The sequence below is a fragment of the Bos taurus genome, chromosome 4, assembly GCF_002263795.3.
Source record: "Bos taurus isolate L1 Dominette 01449 registration number 42190680 breed Hereford chromosome 4, ARS-UCD2.0, whole genome shotgun sequence".
Classification (NCBI taxonomy): Eukaryota; Metazoa; Chordata; class Mammalia; order Artiodactyla; family Bovidae; genus Bos; species Bos taurus.
Genome location: NC_037331.1, coordinates 2896762 through 2911100, shown reverse-complemented (window position 1 = coordinate 2911100; position 14339 = coordinate 2896762).

Sequence of the window (14339 nt, the reverse complement as noted above, 5' to 3'; positions counted from 1 at the left end):
ATACAAATGAGGAGTGAGTATGATATTTAGGGAACTGTTTTTTTTTTTTTTTAAAGAAAGAGTGAGATTACTGCATTAGATAAATATAAAACTGGTGAATGTCTTATAGAGCAAGACACTCATAACCTTTGTTTGCTGTTACCATTTCTACAAAACAAAAATAAACAAGTTAATAGGTCACTTCACACTGTCTGGAATATATCCAAACAGACGATAACAAGTCAAACACGGAAGTAAACTCTGGTTTGTCTTGTTAAACAATACTCCAGTTTGTCAGTGAAAAGTACATTATACTGTCTTTTCTCTTATTTCCTAATTTTGGATAATTTTCTTCAACTCAGTGATTTTTATACTTGAATGGCAAGTTATTTTGTTTCTTTATCATCTAGTAAGAAAATAGAAGTTTGGAAAAAGTCAGATAATGGTCACGAGGGACCCTCTACTTGATCCATAGAGATTATTATTAGACAAATGTCAGTACTCCCTAGGATTTGGTGAGAAATTGCAGTTACCATAATGTAATACTTAATGCAAAGGTCTTTACCAGAGTGGAAGGAATATTTGTTAGGATTCACTTATATAAGCACTCTAAGTTTAACCTGAAAATAGTAGTCAGTTCTAATGTTAGAAAACAATAAGCCTCTCAACATTCTTTTTCAAAGCAGATAAAATAATGAGGATATCCTTGAGCCAAAAGCAAATTTTCCTTTAAAGCCAAGCTTATTGAAACTTGGTAAAGATAATTTTAAGGTGAAAAATATGGTTAAAAATTCTGTTTACTTTAGTAATTGAATTTTTATTGAAGTATAGTTGGTTTACAAATCTCTGTTAGTTTTTCAGGTGTACAGCAAAATGATTAAATACAGGCACATGTTGCTGCTGCTGCTAAGTTGCTTCAGTCGTATCTGACTCTGTGCGACCCTACAGATGGCAGCCCACCAGGCTCTCTGTCCCTGGGATTCTCCAGGCAAGAACACTGGAGTGGGTTGCCATTTCCTTCTCCAATGCATGTAAGTGAAAAGTGAAAGTGAAGTCGCTCAGTCGTGTCCTACTCCTAGCGACCCCATGGACTGCAGCCTACCAGGCCCCTCCGTCCATGGGATTTTCCAGGCAAGAGTACTGGAGTGGGGTGCCATTGCCTTCTCCGTAGGTACATGTATATACATATATATATTTTTTTTTTTCTTTTTCAGATTCTTTTCCATTCCATGTTATTACAAAATATTGAATATAGTCCCCTAGGCTCTACAGTAGGTTCTTGCTTATCTGTTTTATACACAGTAGTGTATGTGTGCTAATCATAAACTCCTAATTTATCTTCCCTTCCCTTACCCCTTGGTAACCAAAAGTTTGTTTTCTATGTCTGTGAATCTTTTTTTTTTTTTTTTTTTGCCAATTAATTCATTAGAATTTTAGTGAAATGTTATTTCTGCCTGTCCAGCTGCTCTTACTGCATCTATGGCTAGCTGCTGGGGACAGCCATACAGTGGTGGAAGCATAAGGAAGAAAAATAAGCTCTCACTTTCTTGTTAAAAAGCAGCTAAATAGAAGCTCTGGGTTTAGGGAGTGCATGGAAGGTGACAAGAAAGGAAAAACTCATACATTCTGTATGATGAGAGTCAGTTAAGCTGAAGACTTTAGCAGTAGTGCAAGCTAACAGGTGTCTCTAAAAGCTGTCTTTTAGAGATTGCAACTGTCTGAAGTTGCAATTTAGACTCATTCATGTTTAAGAGAAATGGTATTAGTCACAAAAGCTCCTTCTTTGTTCATGCCAAAATAATTAAGCATTTTCCCTAAAAGTGCTAGTGTTGAACAAGCTCTTATGAAATTTAAAGAACTGAGAATAGACATGATTTACAAGGGTTTTCTTTCCTTGTTATTAGCACAAATCAATTTTGCAAAGCTGCACACTAAAAATAAGAGTGTCTGTAGAATTTTGCAAGTGGAATCCTAGTAAAAATCCTAAAGATTATGCTCTTAACCTTCACTAGCCGGCCCATCCATCCCAGCCTTTATTCCCACAGCTCCAGCCAGGTCCAATAGGGCTCAGAGGGCATTTGATTCAAAGAGAAGTCAGTTTTATTGAAATTAAAAATCCAAAGTAAAGTTTAGCCTTCTTTCTTAACTATCTATTACTGAAAAGTGTAGCAGCTCTTAAACACAAAAACCAGCCACATTATTACATGATTTTAGTTATATGATCATAAATTACCTAGATAACATTTTTATAAGATTATTTCCATGAAAAAATGAAAAATTTAAGCAGTTAAGAATGAAACACATTTTTTAAAATTTTATTTTATTTTTAAACTTTACATAATTGTATTAGTTTTGCCAAATATCAAAATGAATCCGCCACAGGTATACATGTGTTCCCCATCCTGAACCCTCCTCCCTCCCCCCTCCCCATACCATCCCTCTGGGTCGTCCCAGTGCACTAGCCCCAAGCATCCAGTATCTCTTAGAATTTGTTTCCAATCTCAGGTGGGCTCAGTGACAATGGGTTTGTTTTAATGATGACCACAAGGCCAAAAGATCAATAATGTGTAACAGTGAAAATGGATAAGTACAGGGAATGTCCAGTCTGGAAAAGTGTGAGTTAAAGGAACTCCAAAGCCCCCATAGTTCCCGGACTGTCAGCAGGGAGAAAAATGGAAATAATTTACAAGCATTGAGACTTTAAGGGAAAAATTCCAACCTTGTAACATCTGAGGGTTCAGAAACTATACTCTCATCATAGGAGAGGAAACTGACTAGAAACTAGAAGTTTCTTTATGAGATATCTAAGCTGGACAATGTACCTCCAGGTCTACCAATGGATATAACCTCTGATTCTGGAGAATGCCAAGGGTAGAGAAAAAAAGTGTCATGACCACAGAGTGAAAGAAGCTGAATGAGAAGATCCTCAAAGTCAATGTCCCCAGGGTCCGGGAATGGTCTAGTTTGTACCTCACTTCCTTTGCTTTTATGAACTCTACCAAGACTTTTACCAACTCCAAACATTTTAAAGGTATTTTTTGGATAAGGATTATTCATAATTAATCAATTTTTACAAGCTATTTGTATGAAGTATGTTGTAGGAAAACATACACATCAAGGTCTTCAATTAATCTATATTTAAATAGCACATATGAGTGAAGACTGCAGCTTCCAAAAACTGAAAAATGACTATGAATGGCAGTTGTTTAGCTATCTGATTCTCGAGTTTGCATTTATAATGTAAGGTTAATGATGAAAATTTGAATATGAGACTGTGAAATTTAAGTATATGTAAAGCACCAAACAGAGTGATATTTAATCACTAGGCTCAATTAATGAAATCTATTATTATGAAGCATTATGTTTTTACATATTTTGCAATAATAATGGTCATTTGTGTATTCTGTGTGAGGTCCAGAAAACCATCCATAAAGCACCATCTACATGTTGTGTGAATGTTACATTAATTTTAGACTATGTAATTCAGAAGGAAATAAAACAGACTGGTTGGGTAATAAAAAATTAAATAAAACTCCAAATGCACCTTAGTTAAAAATGATCAATTTTTCTTCATTACTCAGTATCTTTGTCTCATATTTCAACTTCTAACTTCATAAAATAATAAATATATTACAATATGACTGCTGTTCTATTGATTTACAAAAATTGCTATGAAAATTCAGATAAGGAAGCCTCTAATTTTTTTTTTTTTTTTTTCCCTCCTGGTTAAAAATGTCTATTGACCAGGTGGTATTTTTTTTTAATTTTTATTTTATATTTCAGTGTAGTTGAATAACAATGTTGTAACAGTTTCAGGATACCTGGTCAAGAGATACCTGGAGTACAGGCAAATTTGGCCTTGGGGTACAGAATGAAGCAGGGCAAAAGCTAACAGAGTTTTGCCAAAAGAACACATTGGTAATAGCAAACACCCTCTTTCAACAACACAAGAAAAGACTCTTCACATGGACATCACCAGAAGGTTAAAACTGAAATCAGATTAAATATATTCTTTGCAGCCAAAGATGGAGAAACTCTATACACAGCAGAAACAAGACCAGGAGCTGGCTGTGGCTCAGATCATGAACTCCTTATTGCCAAATTCAGACTGAAATTGAAGAAAGTAGGGAAAACCACTAGACCATTCACATATGACCTAAACCAGATGCCTTAAGATTATAAAGAAGAAGTGACAAATAGACTCAAGGGATTAGATCTGATAGACAGAGTAGCTGAAGAACTATGGGTATAGATTTGTGACGTTGCACAGAGGGCAGTGATCAAGACCATCTCCAAGAAAAGGAAATGCAAAAAGGCAAAATGATTGTCTGAGGAGGCCTTACAAATAGCTGAGTAAAAAGAGAAGCTAAAAGCAAAGGAGAAAAGGAAAGATATACCCATCTGAATGCAGAGTTCCAAAGAATAGCAAGGAGAAATAAGAAAACCTTCTTCAATAATCAATGAAAGTAAATAGAGGGAAAAAATAGAATGGGAAAGACTGGATATCTCATCAAGAAAGTTACAGATACCAAGGAAATATTTCATGCAAAGATGGGCACAATAAAGGACAGAAATGGTATGGACCTAACAGAAGCAGAACATATTAAGAAGAGGTGGCAAGAATACACAGAACTATATAAAAAAAAGATCTTCATGACCCAGATAATTGTGATGGTATGATCACTCATCTAGAGCCAGATATCCTGTAATGCAAAGTCAAGTGGGCCTTAGAAAGCATCACAATGAACAAAGTTAATGGAGATGGTAGAATTCCAGTTGAGATATTTGAAATACTGAAAGATGATGCTGTGAAAGTGCTGCATTTAATATGTCAACATTTTTTGAAAATTCAGCAGTGGCCACAGGACTGGAAAAGGCTAGTTTTCATTCCAATCCCAAAGAAAGGCAATGCCAAAGATGTCCAAACTGCCGCACAATTGCACTCATCTCACACACTTGCAAATTAATCCTCAAAATCATCCAAGCCAGGCTTCAACAGTATGTGAACCATAAACTTCCAGATGTTCAAGTTGGATTTAGAAAAGGCAGAGGAACCAGAGATCAAATTGTCAACATCCGTTAGATTATTGAAAAAGCAAGAGAGATCCAAAGTAACATGTACTTCTGCTTTTTTGACTACCACAAAGCCTTTGATAGCATGAATCACAACAAACTATGAAAAATTCTTAAAAAGATGAGAACACCAAACCAACTGACCTGCCTCCTGAGAAATCTGTATGCAGGTCAAGAAGCAACAGTTAGAACTAGACATGGAACAACAGACTGGTTCCAAATAGGGAAAAGAGTGTGTCAAGGCTGTATATTGTCACCCTGCTTATTTAACATCATGTGAAATGCCGGGCTGGATGAAGCACAAGCTGGAATCAAGATGGCCAGGAGAAATATCAATAACCTCAGGTAGGCAGATGACACCACTCTTATGGCAGAAAGCATAGAACTAAAGAGCCTCTTGATGAAAGTGAAAGAGGAGAGTGAAAATGTTGGCTTAAAACTCAACCATCAGAAAACTAAGATCATAGTATCCAGTCCCACCACTTTATGGTGAAGAGATGGGGAAATAATGGAAACAGTGAAAGACTTTATTTTGGGGGTCTCCAGTCATGGCTGGTGACTGCAGCCATGAAATTAAAAGATGCTTACTTCTTGGAAGAAGAGCTGGACCAACCTAGACAGCATATTAAAAAGCAGAGACATTACTTTTCCAACAAAGGTCCATCTAGTTAAGGTTATGGCTTTTCCAGTTGTCATGTATGGATATGAGAGTTGGACTATAAAGAAAGCTGAGGGCTGAAGAATTTATGCTTTTGAACTGTGGTGTTGGAGAAGACTCTTGAGAGTCATTTGTACTGCAAAGAGATCCAACCAGTCCATCCTAAAGGAAATTAGTCCTGAATATTCATTGGAAGGAATGATGCTGAAGATGAAACTCCAATACTTTGGCCACCTTATGTGAAAATCTGAGTCATTGGAAAAGACTCTGGTGCTTTGGAAGATTGAAGGTAGGAGGAGAAATAGATGACAGAGAATGAGATGGTTGGATGGCATCACCATCTCAATGGACAAGTGTTTGAGTAAGCACCGCGAGTTGGTAATGGACAGGGAAGCCTGGTATGCTACTGACCATGGGGTCACAAAGAGTTGGACACAACTGAGTGACTGAACTGAACTGAACATTTTCAGGTATACGGTGTTTCAACTAGACATATACATGTATCTATTTTTTTTTCATATTCTTTTCCCTTTGAGTCATTACATAACATTGAGCAGACTTCCTTGTGAAATACAGTAGGTCCTTGTTGGTTATCCATTTTAAACATTGAAGTGTGTACGTATCAATCCCAAACTCCCTAACTATTCCCCTCTACTCTCTCCACAACCGTGACAACCATAAGTTCATTCTGTGAGTCTGAGTCCATTTCTGTTTTGTAAATAAGTTCATCTTTTTTTTTAGATTTTGCATATAAGTGACACCATATAATATGATATTTGTCTTCCTTCTATTTGCACCTTGCAGGATAGGGAATGGCTTCTCAGGTAAACAAAAGAGAGTGCGTATAAGAGGAAGAGGGAGTATCTCCTGCAAAGCACAGTGGTACAAAAGAATATGGAGTGTTGGGCACTTAGAGAAGGGAAGTTAAGGCACATGCTTTGGGGTGCCTAGAAATGACTCTGGGAAAAGTGGGAAGAAAGAATCTTGAACACTGCAGGAATTTTAAACGGAATATCTAGTCAGTGGATGGCATTAGAGGGGGAGAGAGACAGATTTTTCTTTCAGAAAATCACATCGGCAGCAGCAGCCACAATAAAACAGAGTCTATGAAAACTGACAAAGAGAAAAATCCAAGTTTCAGAAAATTCAAAAGTTTAGCAGTAAAACAATTTCTGTTCACAGATGATATAATCTACAGAGACATGCTAAAGATTCCACTAAACGTTGATGTATAAACAAATTCAGCAGAGTGGAAGGATATATATGCAACACAAAAATTAGCTGCACTTTTATAAATCAGCAATGAACAATCCAAAAGGGAAATTAAAGAAAACAATTTTATTATAGTAACATTAAAATAATAAAATACCTAAGAATTAACCAAAGAGGTGAAAGACATACAATGAAAACTGCAATACATTGCTGCAAAAAAATTAAAGAAAATATTCTTGGAGATGTTTATAATTAATATTGCTAAGATGTCAATACTACAAATTAAAAAAAAATCCTCAATGATTTCTTTTTTTTTTTTTGTTTGTGTGTGTGGAAGTAGAAAACCTCACCCTAAAATTCATGTAGAATCTCAAGAGACCTCAGATAACCAAGACAATCTTGTAAAGGAAGAGCAAACCTTTAGGATTCACACTTTCTGATTGTATAACTTGCTGAAGAACTTTAATAATCAAAATGATATGGGGTTGGCATATATATATATGTGTGTGTGTGTGTACATATATATCTCAGATGAATAGAATACAGAGCCCAGAATTAAAACCTCATATATATGGTCAAATGATTTTCAATTGTTTTGAAAAGTAGAATGAAACCCACAGAATGAGAGAAAATATTTGAAATTTACATATCTGATATGGTAGTGATATCCAACATAAAGAACTTCTAAAACTCAAAAAGAAAAACCAAACAACCTGATTCAAAAAGGGGCAAAGGACTTGAAATGACATTTTTCCAAAGAAGATACACATAAGCCTAATAAGTACATGAAAATCTACTTGACATCACTAATCACTAGGGGAATGAATATAAAAACTGTGATGAGATACTATCTCATACCCATTAGAATTACTACTACCAAAACAAAACAAAACAGAAAATAACAAGTTTGGCTACAAAAGTGGACAAAAAGGTACCCTGAATACTGCTGTCCAGAATTTTAAATGAAACAACTGATGCAGAAAATAGAATGGCAGTTCTTCAAAAAATTAAAAAATATAAATGCTACATGACCCACCAATTCCACTTCAGGGTGTATACCCAATACAACTGAAAATAAGGACTCAAATATATATTTGTGCATCTATATTTATAGCAGCAATATTCAAAATACTCAAAAATGGAAGCAACTCAATTGTCCATGAATAGTAAAATGAATTAGCAAAATGTGGTATATATGTAAAATGGACTAATACTAAGTGTTAAAAAGGAAAGATATGTTACATCATAGAGGAACTTTGATGATATTATGCTAAATGACATTAGCCAGTTGCAAAAATGGCAAATGCTGTTTGATTCCACTTAAAGGTCATCAAAAGTGTTAAAGAGAGGAAATAGGATGATGTTGCTTTGGAAGGGTAAATTAGGAAGTTTTGTTCAAGGGGTACAGGGTTTTAGTTTTGCAAGATGAAAAGGGCTCAGAAGATTATTTGTACTTTTCAAATCTAGAATTCCAATTTGATTTCTTTTATAATTTCTATATCTTAATTGATAGTTTCTACTGTTTGATACAACATTGTCTTCATATCTTTCTTTACTTCTTTAGTCATGCTTGCTCTTGTTTAGTTCTATGAGCATAGTTATAATGGTCCTTTTGAGGTATTTTTCTACTAAATCTGTGCTCTCATAGACAGTTGTGTGTTACTCTTTTTTCCCCAGTGTGTGTCATACTTATGCTTTCATGTTTCTTGGCTTGATAGAAAGAAAGAAAGAAGCAAAAAAAGAAAGATGATTTTTTTTTAAAGATACTGGACATTTTAGATAATATATCTATTCGGCTTTGCTGGTTTACTCCTCACCCCAGGAGCTAATTGTTACTATTAGCTGGTTTATTTTTTACTAACTGACTGGCTTATTTTAGTGAAGTCTTCTTTTCCATCCTCCTTCAGACCCTCCCCCTTCCCCTTCTGCTCCAGCCCCTGTCTTAAACCTCTGTTGTTGCTCCCCTGGGAGGCAGATGCACCCTGATGTATAACTATCACCTCTCCAGCATGGCAGTGATATTGGTGAGCTTCTCTTTCCCAATTTGCCCAAACACACTAACTTGATATACGTGTGGCTGATCCCTCTATTATTTTCCTAGAAGATTTGTTATTCTATATCCCAATCTAATCAAACCATGATGACTATGAAGTTTCTGAAGTCCAATTCATTTTTTAAATTAATATTTTTTATTTTATTGAAAGACAATTGCTTTACAGAATTTTGTTGTATTCTGGCAAACCTCAGCATGAATCAGCTGGAAGTTCAGTTCAGTTGCTCAGTCGTGTCTAACTCTTTGTGATCCCATGGACTGCAGCAGGCTAGGCCTCCCTGTCCATCACCAACTCCCGGAGTTTACTCAAACTCATGTCCATCACGTTGGTGATACCATCCAACCATCTCATCCTCTGTCTTTCCCTTCTCCTTTCATGCTTTCAATCTTTCCCAGAATCAGGGTATTTTCCAGTGAGTAACTTCTTCTCATCAGGAGGCCAAAGTACTGGAGTTTCAGCTTCAGCATCAGTCCTCCCAATGAACATTCAGGACTGATTTCCTTTAAGATTCAAAGATTGGATCTCCTTGCAGTCCAAGGGACTCTCAAGAGGCTTCTCCAACTCCACAGTTCAAAAGCATCAATTCTTCAGCATTCAGTTTTGTTTATAGTCCATCTCTCACATCCATATATGACTACTGGAAAAACCATAGCCTTCACTAGATGGACCTTTGTTGGCAAAGTAATGTCTCTGCTTTTTAATATGCTGTCTAGGTTGGTCATAGCTTTTCTTCCAAGGAGCAAGCATCTTTCAATTTCATGGCTGTACTCACCATCTGCAGTGATTTTGGAGCCCCCCAAAATAAAGTCTGTCACTGTTTCCATTGTTTCCCCATCTATTTGCCATGAAGTGACGGGACCGGATGCCATGATTTTAGTTTTCTGAATGTTGAGTTTGAAGACAACTGTTTCACTCTACTCTGTCACTTTCATCAAGAGGCTCTTTAGTTCTTTGCTTTATGCCATAAGGGTGGTGTCATCTGCATATCTGAGGTTACTGATATTTCTCCCGGCCATCTTGATTCCTGCTTGTGCTTCATCCAGCCCAGCATTTCACATGATGTACTCTGCATAGAAGTTAAATAAGCAGGGTGACAATATACAGCCTTGACACACTCCTTTCCCTATTTGGAACCATTCTGTTGTTCCATGTCCAGTTCTAACTGCTGTTTCTTGACCTGCATACAGATTTCTCAGGAGGCAAGTCAAATGGTCTGGTATTCCCCTCTTTCAGAATTTTCCACAGTTTGTTGTGATCCACATAGTCAAAGGCTTTGACAGAGTCAATAAAGCCAAAGGCATGAATATACCCTCTCCCTTTTGAACCTCCCACGCATCTCCCTCCCCATCTTACACTTTTAGATTGATATGCAGTCCCCGTTTGAGTTTCCTGAGCCATACAGCAAATTCCCTTTGGCAGTCAATTTTGCATATGTTAATGTAAGTTTCCATGTTACTCTCTCTATGAGGTTCAATTCAATATTTATTCTGACACCAGGAAGGCTTCTCCTAGCTATCTGATTCCCCAATTCTCTTCTTCAGACTGTGCAGTTTATAGTCTAGACTGTATCTTCATTTAAATAAGAAATCTCCCCTAATTGCCTTTCATCATGAATTCCCCCACTCTTCTTGAGATTATTCTTAGGTTTTAACTTCTTCATTCTCCATTGCAAGCAAAGGCCTTTCTTTTGGGAAGAGAAAGAAAGCTGCATTACCACTTGCTTCTCTCCGCACCACTGAATTGAAAGTGAAAGTTGCTCGGGCTATTCCAACTCTTTAGGACCCCGTGGACTGTAGCCTACCAGGCTTGTCTGTCCATGGAGTTTTCCAGGCCAGAATACTGGAGTCGGTAGCTGTTCCCTTCTTCAGGGGATCTTGCCTACCCAGGGATCGACCTCCTCTCTTCCACATTGCTGCTGCTACTAAGTCACTTCAGTCGTTTCTGACTCTGTGCGACCCCATAGACGGCAGCCCACCAGGCTCCCCTGTCCCTGGGATTCTCCAGGCAAGAACACTGGAGTGGGTTGCCATTTCCTTCTCCAATGCATGTAAGTGAAAAGTGAAAGTGAAGTCGCTCAGTCGCGTCCGACTCTTAGAGACCCCATGGACTGCAGCCTACCAGGCTCCTCCGTCCATGGGATTTTCCAGGCAAGAGTACTGGAGCGGGGTGCCATTGCCTTCTCTGCTTCCACATTGGAGGTGAGTTCTTTACCCTCTGAGCCACTAGGGAAGCCCAAGAGTACCAGAGTGGGTAGCCTATCCCTTCTCCAGCAGATCTTCAGAACCCAGGAATCAAACCGGGGTTTCCTACATTGCAGGCAGATTCTTTACCAGCTGAGCTATGAGAGAACCCAAGTAAAATCTAGATGTGATGGATCTAGAGATGCCATCACATCAAGCTTCTGTCTGAGTAACCCCCATGAAGAAGATGACACTGATGGAGGGTCTGCAAGCCGCCAGATGCCCTCTCAGCTGGCCTCTCCTGAGAAGGAACCACCACTGCACGAGATGGGCAATGGCAATTTGTGGTTCAGTATTCTCAGCCTGCTGTGCCTGAGGCAGAGCCTCTCTTCCATGAGTGGAGCCTGTGTGGAAGAAGAAAGCCCAACTCTTGACCACACTAATCCACCCAGGACTGACCTCAGAAACAGGTTGTAGGGGGGAGTATGAGAAACACTGATGTCGTGTTTCCTCCTTGAAAAAAAAAGGAGCCGAGAAGAGTGGAGACCCACTTTCTTGCTGCTGCAGATGGAAGTCAACTCTATCTTGTAGAGCTGGAATGAGGAGAAGAGAGAGTAGGCTGGAGTCTACAAATTTCAAACTCTAACTTCTTGTGGTGGAATTTCATAGATTTTCTTGAATCGATATTTCTTCATTCATTGTCTTTAGGTTAATTTCAGAAGGCTTTAAATTGTTGATTTTGATCCTTTCCACCAGTTTGACTGGGAGCAGGTCAGCAGACATCTACAAGCTGCTTCCACAAATATCAATCTTTTGCTGCTATGGTTTTGACTTTTGCTGAATGTTGTAGAAATTTAATCATATAATATGAATCTTCTCAGAAATTAATATTTTACTCAGAAATATGTACTTAAAATTTATTCAAATTTTGTAAATTATTTATTTATAAAAATGGACAATATTTCATTGAATGGATGAACTAAAATATTTTCATTCATTCATCTATTAAAGGGCATGTGAGTTGTTTCCAATTTTTGGTAATTGTGAAGGAAGCCAATTTAATTACAGGTTTCTATGTGGACATAAGTTTTTAAATCAGTATTGTAAATATTTAGGTGTATAATTGCTGGATCTTATGCTAAGGTTACTTTGCCTATTTTAAAGACTACAATATTGACTTCTAAAATGATTGATCCATTTTGCATATCCACCAAAAATGAATGAGACTTGTTGTTTCTCCCTAAACTTATGATCAATTGGTTTGGCATGGAGAAAGAGAATCAGTAAGATACAGGCGTAGATATATGTGTATACTAATAAGATATATATTTATAATAATGTATATATAATATCCTATATACATCATATATATTTTCGTATATCTATTTTAGCTCATATATTATTTCAGTCAGTTCAGTTTCTCAGTGGTGTCCAACTCTTTGCAACTCCATGGACTGCAGCATGCTAGGCTTCCCTGTCCATCACCAACTCCTGGTGCTTGCTCAAACTCATGTCCATTGAGTTGGTGATGCCATCCAACCATCCCATCCTCTGTGTCTCTGTGTGTATATATATATATATGTATCTTATATGTAGAAGTAAAAGATATATCTTTTATACATGTCATATTGATATATATAATAGATTAAAATATTCCTTATTTTTATGTATAAAGGACAACTTAGCAATAATACAGAATAACAATCATAATCTTATAATAATAATATGTATATTACATATATGATATGTATTTACATATATACATATATGGATATATATATATATACACACACACACACATATGTATAGAGAGAGAAAGTTTATTTTAAGGAATTGGTCACAGGATTATGATGGCTATAGGTATAAGTCCATGAGGGAAGCAGAAAACCTGGAATTCAAGTAAGAGTTGATTTTGCAATCTTATTTCTGAAACGTTCAAGGTTGGTAAGAAACTTAAGGTTTCTATATAGCATTCTTGAGGCTAAATTTCTTCTTCAGGAAACTGCAGTCTTTGTTCCTAAGGTCTTAAACTGATTGGAAGAAGTGAATCCAATCCACGGAGGATAACCTGCCCTAAACAACATCTATTGGAAAAAAAAAAAAAGTGGGGGGGGGGGCTTCCCTGATAGCTCAGTTGGTAAAGAATCTGCCTGAAATGCAGGATACCCTGGTTCAATTTCTGGGTCAGCAAGATCCACTGGAGAAGGGATAGGCTACCCACTCTAGGATTCTTGGGCTTCCCTTGTGGTTCAGCTGGTAAAGAATCTGCCTGCAATGTGGTAGACCTGGGTTTGATCCCTGGGTTGGGAAGATACCCTGGAGAAAGGAAAGACTACCCACTTCAGTACTCTGGCCTGGAGAATTCCATGGATGGTATAGAGTCACAAAGAGTCAGACATGACTGAGCAACTTTCACATATGTGAAAAATATCCTCACAGCGTCCTTTAGTGTACTATTTGGTGAAACAACTTGGCACTGCAGCTTAGCCAAGTTGACAAGAAATTAACTGTCACACTGGGTTTGCTTTTAGCTTTTCTGTTACAGGTGTATAGTGACATCTGATTGTTATTTAAACTTGCATTTCCTTAATAACTTCTTTCAGATGCTTTCATAGGCAGTTGTGTGTTGCTCTTTTTCTTCAAGTGCATGTGTCATACTTTCATGTTTCTATGAATACTACATAAGCTTTTAAGAAACTGGGCATTTTAGAAATGATATGTTATATCAGATCTGGTTACCGACTGCTGCCCTAAAGAGAATATTTTATGCTGGTCTCTATGATATGTGTTTTACATGTAATCACTGATTTCATTCTCAGAACACTCATTTGAAACAGATAGACTAATTGCAATTATATTTCAGAAGAGAAAGTGAGTATGAAAGTGTTGATGGAACTTGTCTTGGGCTTCATAGATGATGATCATCCCATGCTCCACAAACATCACCTATGTAAGTAAAGGCACTGCATGAGAGGGGGAGAGTGAGGTCAGGGAGAGAAAGTTAAGAACTTGTTTGTAAATATGCTGCATTTCAGAAGAAAATGTTTCCACAAACTTTTACTAAAAATGATGTTTTACTGTATTTCTCAGGTGAAGCTGGGTTTTGCTGTAAGAATCAACTCTCAAATCCCCAATGGAATATTACTCAGCCACTAAAAGAAATGAAATATGGTCATTTGCAGA